The sequence below is a fragment of the Schistocerca serialis genome, chromosome 3 (assembly GCF_023864345.2).
Source record: "Schistocerca serialis cubense isolate TAMUIC-IGC-003099 chromosome 3, iqSchSeri2.2, whole genome shotgun sequence".
NCBI lineage: Eukaryota > Metazoa > Arthropoda > Insecta > Orthoptera > Acrididae > Schistocerca > Schistocerca serialis.
This window is the reverse complement of record NC_064640.1, coordinates 919,272,377-919,281,255: the sequence shown is the minus strand read 5'-3', so window position 1 is coordinate 919,281,255 and position 8,879 is coordinate 919,272,377. Positions and strand designations below refer to the sequence as shown.

General features: G+C 44.9%; 1 non-coding gene across 1 annotated transcript; it reads right to left on the bottom strand.

Annotated features, from left to right (window-relative positions):
* Positions 1–1,060: 1,060 nt before the first annotated feature.
* Positions 1,061–1,135, bottom strand: Trnat-ugu (transfer RNA threonine (anticodon UGU)). The gene has a single exon. It is a non-coding gene; the product is annotated as a tRNA-Thr (tRNA).
* Between the last annotated feature and the right edge of the window lie 7,744 nt (positions 1,136–8,879).

The window sequence follows — 8,879 nt, the reverse complement described above, 5'->3', positions numbered from 1 at the left end:
AAGGCAGAAGCGACTCTCATCGCTGAAGACGACACGTCTCCATTCGTCCCTCCATTCACGCCTGTCGCGACACCACTGGAGGCGGGCTGCACGATGTTGGGGCGTGAGCGGAAGACGGCCTAACGGTGTGCCGGACCGTAGCCCAGCTTCATGGAGACGGTTGCGAATGGTCCTCGCCGATACCCCAGGAGCAACAGTGTCCCTAATTTGCTGGGAAGTGGCGGTGCGGTCCCCTACGGCACTGCGTAGGATCCTACGGTCTTGGCGTGCATCCGTGCGTCCCTGCGGTCCGGTCCCAGGTCGACGGGCACGTGCACCTTCCGCCGACCACTGGCGACAACATCGATGTACTGTGGAGACCTCACGCCCCACGTGTTGAGCAATTCGGCGGTACGTCCACCCGGCCTCCCGCATGCCCACTATACGCCCTCGCTCAAAGTCCGTCAACTGCACATACGGTTCACGTCCACGCTGTCGCGGCATGCTACCAGTGTTAAAGACTGCGATGGAGCTCCGTATGCCACGGCAAACTGGCTGACACTGACGGCGGCGGTGCACAAATGCTGCGCAGCTATCGCCATTCGACGGCCAACACCGCGGTTCCTGGTGTGTCCGCTGTGCCGTGCGTGTGATCATTGCTTGTACATCCCTCTCGCAGTGTCCGAAGCAAGTATGGTGGGTCTGACACACCGGTGTCAATGTGTTCTTTTTTCCATTTCCAGGAGTGTATGTATAGATCGTATATGAAGATGATATCTGTTCTTTCGGACATGTCCGAAAGTACGTGTACCATCGGTGACCATGCAGCTCTCTTAGAATTAAATGATACTTAAATCAAGACCCAAAGCTGTAGACCAGCTTTGACATACATCAACGAGGACAGATGAAAAAATGTGCCCAGACCGGGTCTCGAAGCTGGGATCTCCTGCTTACATGGCAGACGCTCTATCCATCTGAGCCACCAACCATGCAGCTCTCTAAGAATTAAATGATAATTAAACCAAGACCCGAAGCTGTAGACAGGCGTTGATATACATCAACGGGGACAGATGTAAAGGTGTACCCCGACCGGGACTCGAACCCGGGATCTCCTGCTTACATGGCAGACGCTCTATCCATCTGAGCCACCGAGGGCGCAGAGGATAGTGCGACTGCAGGGACTTATCCCTTGCACGCTCCCCGTGAGACCCACATTCCCACCTTAATGTCCACACACTATATTCGTAGTGCCCCTGCCCATTACACTCATTACATGCGGCAGACAATCTTACCGAGTAATCTTCCACTTCACTGTTGATGCTGCCCTTAATCATGAGTATCGATCCGACCAGTAATGTTTGTCTGCTGACGTATCTAAACTGTGCGTTAAAGCTGTATGTCTTCGCAGTGGGAATAAATTCCGATGGTTTGTTCTGTGAACAAGTAAAAAAATCTACAAATACTTAAACTCTTACTAAAAAATATGATATATCACTACACAAATGGAATAACTGTGGAGAGTTGCCAATTCATTACTTGTGCTCGGGTTACAGCCTGGATATGACAATATTGTCCTGCTCCCTTTGTGAATCGAGCAGCAGAACAAGAGGAACGGATTAACTAAGAAATGTCGAAGGGAATAGCACTAATTCGCAGGGCAAAAAGAGGAAGTATAATCACCACGGGGAATTGCAGAAAATTTTTAATTAGCATCGTAACACGTGAAGCCTTTTTAGAAAAACGCTATGTTAAGGCCGTAGGCGGAAGACATGATTCGAACTTCAAAATAACATCTTTATAGATCCTCATACAATAGAAACTTACTGGCGTATTCAATTGAAATAGCAGCATATGAAGCTTTCACGGAAGTTTAATATAATTTGCTAGTTTTCGCATGACAAAGGTCTACGAGAAATTTCTTGTGATCATCTAACACGTATAGACACACTCAATGTAATGCAGCTTCGAAAATCCGTTTCCTGCAATCTCGTACGGATTTTAACTCTTCGAATCTTCGATCTGACAGCAATGTACATGGCGAACGATTTCACCGAGCCATTTTGGTTATAAAAATAATGAATCGGGGGATGTGGAGTACGAATTTGTGTGGTGACTGCTCTTGGAGTTGAAAGGAATATAATAGAGGCAAAGTTCCGCAGATGATGAAACAGTTCTTATTTGTGAGTAACTTCCTCTTCATTTATTGCGCATTACCACCATCATGGTGTATAACTGAATCAGACATAACTAAGAAAATTATGGCGGTACGGGACATCTATTGTTTTTGTTGTCGTCAGTCCGAAGATTGGTTCTACGCAACTTTCCACACTAGTCTGTCCTGTTTGAGTGTCTCTATCTCTGTGTAACTATTGCAACCGACGCTGATGAGCCAAACTATGATGACCATCTGCTTAAGAGCATATTAGACTACCACCTGAACGTAGTACAGCATTTATTACGTGTGAAATAGATTCAACAAGTCGTTGGTAGCTATCCGACAGTATAGGGCAACGATTATCCACGCACAGGTCCCGATGTTCCCATAAACTACGGGCCGGTAGTTTGTGAGCGCCGAGCTGGCGCCCGGAAAGATGTGTGTGTGTTGGGGTTTATGGGCGCTCAACATGCCCGGAAAGATCCCAGATGTGTTGGCTAAATGGCTCTGAGCACTATGGGACTCAACATCTTAGGTCATAAGTCCCCTAGAACTTAGAACTACTTAAACCTAACTAACCTAAGGACATCACACACACCCATGCCAGAGGCAGGATTCGAACCTGCGACCGTAGCAGTCCCGCGGTTCCGGACTGCAGCGCCAGAACCGCACGGCCACCGCGGCCAGCCCCCAGATGTATTCCAAAAGGTTTATATCAGGTGCATTAGGTGGTTAAGGCAACGTAATTTAAGATAATTCCCATTTATTGGTCCTTATCAGTTACACAATTGTAATTAGATTACATATTTCGATCATTCAGGATCAGCTTCAGATATAGAATACTCTGATATGTGGTTATAAGTAGACAGGACGGGTTGCTGACGCAACTACTTAGATCTGAAGATGATCCTGAGCGATCGTAACATGTAACCTAACTATCAACATGCAACTGAGACGAAACAATAAATGAGATTAATCTTAAATGTCAGAATAGTTGCTGTTTCTCACAAAACGAGTATATCGGCTATAGTCACATCATCGTGAGTTCGCCATCATGAAGCCTCAAATCCCTGTAGCACTATCCTGGCCATGAAATACGAACATTTATCCTGCTGGAAGATGCCATCGCCGTCGAGGAAGACAATAAGCACCATGAAAGGATGCACGTGGTCCGCATTAATTTGCAAGTAGTCAACAGCTTTAATGGTGTCCTCGATTACTACCGCAGCATTGGACATTGCCCAATACTGGGCAAACAAATTGTAGTTTCCGGACACGGTCCGCGGCTCGTGGTCGTGCGGTAGCGTCCTTGCTTCCCACGCCCGGGTTCCCGGATTCGATTCCCGGCGGGGTCAGGGATTTTCTCTGCCTCGTGATGACTGGGTGTTGTGTGATGTCCTTAGGTTAGTTAGGTTTAAGTAGTTCTAGGTTCTAGGGGACTGATGACCATAGATGTTAAGTCCCATAGTGCTCAGAGCCATTTGGACCATTTTTTTCCGGACACGAAAAAGTAAAGCACTTCCTCAGGCCTGATGGAAGCCAATATGAATGTTCCCTGTAGCACGATACTGCCCCTAACCGGCTTGCTTCCGTGGTGCGGTACGTGTTTCGAGCAACCGCATGCCAGGACGACGAGGTATTTGGACCCGACCCTCAACCTGATGTGATAAGGAACTTGATTTATCCGACCAGGCAGCGCATTTACCAAGATCGACGGTCCGATCTGAATAATTTACTGGACACTCAATCGTATTTACCGATGAAGTTGGGTCATGTGCTGTGGAGCACTATATCCAACCATGTGCGCTGAACGGTGTCCTCCGAAATACTTTTGCCTGCAGCAGCATTGTACTCAGTCTGTCACAGATCGCCGCGTGTCCTGCCTCCGATCTCCACGTTCTGTGGTGGTACGTGGACATCGAACACCTTGTTTCCGACTCGCGTTTTCATCGTCGCTACTTTCCATAGATGCTCACGACAGCAGCACGTGAACAACCTACCAGCTTCTCCGTTTACAAAATTCTCATTACCACGCTCCAGAACATAATAATGTGCCCTTTGTCAAAGTTGGTTGCGTCAATAGATTTCCTCATTTGTGGCACTTATCTTCGTCAGAATGATTTCGCGTCCTACCCTTCACTGCATATACAGAGGGGTCCAAAAAAATGTATCCACTGTTTGAAAGTCCATAACTTGCAAACTAATTGACGGAGTTCTCTCATTTTTGGTGAAAGTGTAACTTAAAGTTGAAATATATCACTGTAGGTGTTCGAAATGGTCACCATTAACATCCACACACAAACGATGCCGCCAAAATGCAGTACGAACTATTGACTGCAACGTGTTCAGTTGGATATTTGCACATGCATGTACGATGGATTCTCGAAGTTCATCCAATGTGCGTGGTTTTTGTCGATAAACGACGTCCTTTAGTGTACCCCACAGGTAACAGTCCAGAGGAGTTAGGTCTGGGGAACGTGGTGGATACTCCACAGCACCTCTAAGGCCTATCCATCTTCCTGGTAGATTTTCGTAGAGATACGCCCTAACACGATTTTGGTAGTGGGCTGGGGCACCATCTTGTTGACCATGCAAGTCTCGGATGGCAGGTAAAATGGATTTCTGAAGCTTCTGAAGGTACACCTCACCGGTAACTGTGCCGTCAAAGAAGAATGGTACAGTCAAGCCCCGGTAAGACAACCCACACCACACATTTACTCCTGCAAATTCACGGCTTTGCCTACATGGACGTTCGGATTTTCGGAGGCCCAGTAGATGCAATTGTGGCGATTTACTGTACCATTGAGTTTGAACTGTGCCTCATCAGACTACACAATCATCTCTGCAAACTCTTCATCGTTGCGCACCATGTTAGTAAGCCACTCGCAGTACTCCATTCTACGATCTGGGTCGTCGTCGTTCACTTGTGTAGCAGTCGTGGGATGTAGCACTTCGACTTCGCTGTATTCAAAATTCGCCGAACACTTGAGCGACTCACTCCAGTTTCATGGGCACACTCTCTCACAAAAAAAAAATGAAATGATCGTATGGCATTGTTGGCCGGGAGGCCCCATGCGGGGAAGTTCGGCCGCCGTATTGCAAGTCCTCTTTAGTTGACGCCACTTCGGCGACTTGCGAGTCAATGATGATGAAATGATGATGAAAGACATACAACATCTAGTCATCACGAGACAGAGAAACCCCTGACGCCGCCGGGAATCGAACGCGGGACCCCGTGCGCGGGAAGCGAGAACGCTACCGCAAGACCACGAGCTGCGGACACTCTCTCACAGAATTCTGTGGTGAGCGAGTGAATTGTTGTAACACAAGACGGGAGTCAGCTCGACCTGTTACTGTTACAGGTCGTCCAGATCGTTGTTTGTGTACATCTTTAACAGAGCCTTCAGCTTCAAATTTTGGGCGCTAATGACCATAGAAGTTTTGCGCCCTAAAACCACAAAAAAAAAAAGCTTCAAATTTGTCTCGAATGTGACGAATCGTTAAAAGTGTCGGTGGCTCTATTTGATACTCATTTCGCCGTTGCCGTTGAACCTCATTAATGTTTTCGTACTTAAAATACCACTTCAAAACTGACTTCCTTTCATGGAATGTAAGCCTTGCGCCAGCCATGTTTATTCGAGTAACTAGGTGCAACTAACAACAAAACACTGACTATCTGGCGACAGTCATCTGACAAAACAAAACAACGCAATACAATGCTTGTGTGGCGATTGCCGGAACTACAAACTATTACACTACCAAGGATGAGACAACTCCGTCAATTAGTTTGCCAGTTATGGACTTTTAAACAGTGGATACATTTTTTTGGACCCCTTTGTATAATTTCTTTTCCGTGTCACCTACCCACATCTCCAAAAGTCGACATTCAGTCTTGCGGTGGGCAATGATCATGTCCGCAGCTCGTGGTCGTGTGGTAGCGTTCTCGCTTCCCGCGCGCGGGTTCCCGGGTTGGATTCCCGGCAGCATCAGGGATTTTCTCTGCCTCGTGATGTCTGGGTGTTGTGTGATGTCCTTAGGTTAGTTAGATTTAAGTAGTTCTAAGTTCTAGGGGACTGATGACCATAGATGTTAAGTCCCATAGTGCTCAGAGCCATTTTTTTGGCAATGACCATAATATTTTGCCCCATCAGTGGACATCTCTTTGAATCTGCTTACTGTAGTAAAGCCTTTGTCTGCTTGTTCAATTTGTATATTACACACTTCCCTCCAACCACAAATTATCTACTACCTAATGCTTGAGAGTGTCTTCTATCACATTGTTCCATCCGTCTTTCATTTCCATATAAAGATACTCTCCAGATATGTAGAAGGGCGTGCTGGAAAGTAATGCCTACGATTTTTTTATTCTGTTCTCGACATCGGTTGAGGTATTACATGTCACACGTATCACTCGGTCGACTTCACCGCTTAGTTGACGCAAGCTGCAATCCTTTGTCGGTAGAGGGCTTCCAATTGTAGCTTGTAAGGTGGCAGTATGTAACGTAATTATGTCGTGTCCCAAAAACTTCACCTTTGTGCTATCGAATTCAGACTTTTCCAGGTTAACTATAATTCCAGATTCTGCAAAAATACGTAACTCACTGTTGGGGATGCGATTATGTTGTTCCCATGAGGCTTTTGCTATTAGAATATCGTCCACATATAAGGTGATGTGACGTTTTAAGAACTCAGGTAATATGGAATTTAGCCCACTAATGAATGCTGCCGAAGAAATGTTCAAAGCAAAAGGAACTTTGCGGAACTGATAACAAACGCCGAAACAAAGAAAAGCTGTTTATTTTCTACATTCTGGATGAAATTCGATCTGATAAAAGCTGGATCTGAGATCAATAGAAGACAACACTTTTACACCAGTAAAATTTGGAAGAAGTTCTTCCAACGTAGCAGCCTGTCTGTTTCAGGAATGATGATAGTATTGATTTGTCTTGAATCTAAGACAAGTCTGATCGATCCATTTTTCTTCTCAACAACATGTAATGGATTGTTGTATGAGCTTACTGCAGGCTCAATAATGCCCTCGTCAAGCATATATTGTATTTCTGTTCTAACACGGTCCCTACAATGTGCCGAAATTACGTATGGTCTAACACAAAATTTAGTACGCTCACGAAAACGAAATTGGTATTGAAATCCCTTGATTGTTCCTGCTTTGTGAGTAAAAACTGTGGAATGTGCTTGTAAAATCTCAAAAAGGTCCTCCCCATCAGTGTCATTACAGTTCTCAATTGTTTGAATTTTATTCTGAATTAACAGACTTGTATCAAATATGCCGTCGATATCGTCCCTGTCAGTACTTTCAGAGTGATTGTTAGTGTCTAGTTCCGTCGAAAGTTCCGAGCTGTTGTCTAACAGGAGGTAAAGCCGATTAATTTCCTCGTCATGGTTTGCGAGCCAATCTTCTAATTTCAAAGCTATTGACTAACCTTCTTCCTCTGAACTTATTTCAGTATCGTGAAAGTTTAAGATTGCTTTGTATTCATTCAAAAAGTCTACTCCCAATATAATTTCCGTCGACAATAATGGAACGATTAGGAAATTCATAGCAAAACTGTGGCTTTGACAAAAGAATTCTAAGTTGGTTTAGTGGCGTACATCTACACTTTTTCCAAAGATTGCACCTTGTAATTTAATCTTACGTAACGGAAGTGTGGGGCAATCGTTCGATTTGTTACATTTGCTAAAGGCTGTTTCACTAATTACTGAAATGGGACTGCCAAAGTCAAGTAGGCCCATAAATTTTACGTCATTTACAGTTGTGTGAATTATAAGATAGGCAATGTTGTTTTGTTTTACGTCGTGTTCCTGGAGTAAGATGTCCCTAATGTCTTCGATTTTTACGTAATTACTAGCCACGGCAGCTACGTCGTCAGCTTCATAAGTACGTTTTGTGGCTGCCAGCGGTGTGAGTCATTGCCTACTGTCTCTTTGTTGGCGCGGGTCGTTATTGGGATTAGGAGACCTAATTTCTATATATTCACCTTGCTGAGAGGGCCCATCCCTGTTTGAATCCCGCCAGTTCTGATGAAATTCAAGTCTGTCGTTATGATTATATCGTCTGTCGTAATGTCGGTAGGTTAAATAGTTTCTTTCTTGTCGCTCATGTGGTGGAGAATTTCTCCGGGAATCGTAACTGCACGGTGGTTCGTTGCGTCTGAAGTTATTCTGTCTCCCTTGATAATAATTATGTTGGTTCCCATATTGTCTGTTTCTCTGATTGTCTCTGTTATAGTCATTACCGCGGAGAGGTGATCTTTCCCTGTAATTATTATTACTGTGCCAACGGTTTCATACGGGTGGTGTCTGTTTTGGTCACGATTTGCGTTGTAATAATAGCCTTGTCGTGTCCAGTAATTATTTCTGTCATCGTGGAATTGTGATGGATGAGACCTGTAATTGCTGTGTTCCTGCTTTCGCGTCCCACGATTGTCAGTGTCAATTTCCAGTTCTTGTAACAGTCCCTGAATAGCTTCGATGTCATCTTTGTAAGGTCGTGCCAAAATAATATATCGTAAATGTTCAGGCAATTTGATTAAGCATATGCTTATAAGTTCTGAGGGACTGTATGGGTTTGACAGATACTGATTCTTGTGCAACAAGTCTTCAAAATATTTGACGAGCCTGGAAAATTCAGATTGTTCGAAATGTTTCATCATTATGATGCTACGTTTTACGCGATCTTGAGTAGCTTGAGACCAATATGCTGAGAGGAAGGCATCATAAAATT